Source organism: Octodon degus, unplaced genomic scaffold (assembly GCF_000260255.1).
Source record: "Octodon degus isolate 3935 unplaced genomic scaffold, OctDeg1.0 scaffold00024, whole genome shotgun sequence".
Classification (NCBI taxonomy): Eukaryota; Metazoa; Chordata; class Mammalia; order Rodentia; family Octodontidae; genus Octodon; species Octodon degus.
This window is the reverse complement of record NW_004524600.1, coordinates 8868344-8869170: the sequence shown is the minus strand read 5'-3', so window position 1 is coordinate 8869170 and position 827 is coordinate 8868344.

Below are 827 nucleotides of genomic sequence, written 5' to 3'. Positions count from 1 at the left end.
CCGGTATTGCTTATCTGCCGGCCCAGCTGTACTCACAGTGAGAAACAGCAAACCTGGACAAAAACTCTCCTGAAAGTCCCCACCCCTTTAATTTATATGAATCTGTGTAGAGGTCCTTTTTGCCCTCCTTTTGGTTATTTCCCAAAATAGAACTCTGCCTACTAGAGGCCCTGAATAAATGTGAGGAAACTCATAAACTCATGTTTTTTGGTTGTTTTTTTTTTTTTTTTGGCAGAACTGGGGATTGAACTCTGGCCCTTGCACCAGGGAAGTGCTTATTGCCCTGAGCCATCTCCCCAGCCCCAGGAAGCTCATGCTTAAACTAAGCTTTATTTACTTATTAGTACCAGCTCACTGAGATAAAATTTTTATTACTTATGAATAAACTTTCAATTTCAGCATTCAATCTGTTCCACTCTCTGCTGGGTATTAATCAAAGGGTTAATTAATGAATTTTGAATGGGAAGTAAAATATCATCACAGTGAACCCAATAATAATTCTCTGAAGAAAATAAAATAGCCAAAGGAGGTTAAAAACACAGAGCTACTCTTGTCACTATAGTCATTTGTTTAATTGCCTTGGTATCAAAGGGATTCCCAAAGATTTTCTTTTTCTTTTTTTTTTTTTTTTTTTTTTGCGGAACCAGGGATAGAACTCAGGTCCTTGCACTTGCCAGGGAAGCGTTTATTCTACTGAGTCATTTCCCTGGCCCCCCAAAGATGTTTTAATTCCTGAAGTCTGTAAAAGTCTTCATGGATGGGTGGGCTGGGGAGATGGCTCAGTAGAATAAGCGCTTCCCTGGGACCTAAGTTCAATCCCCAGTTCC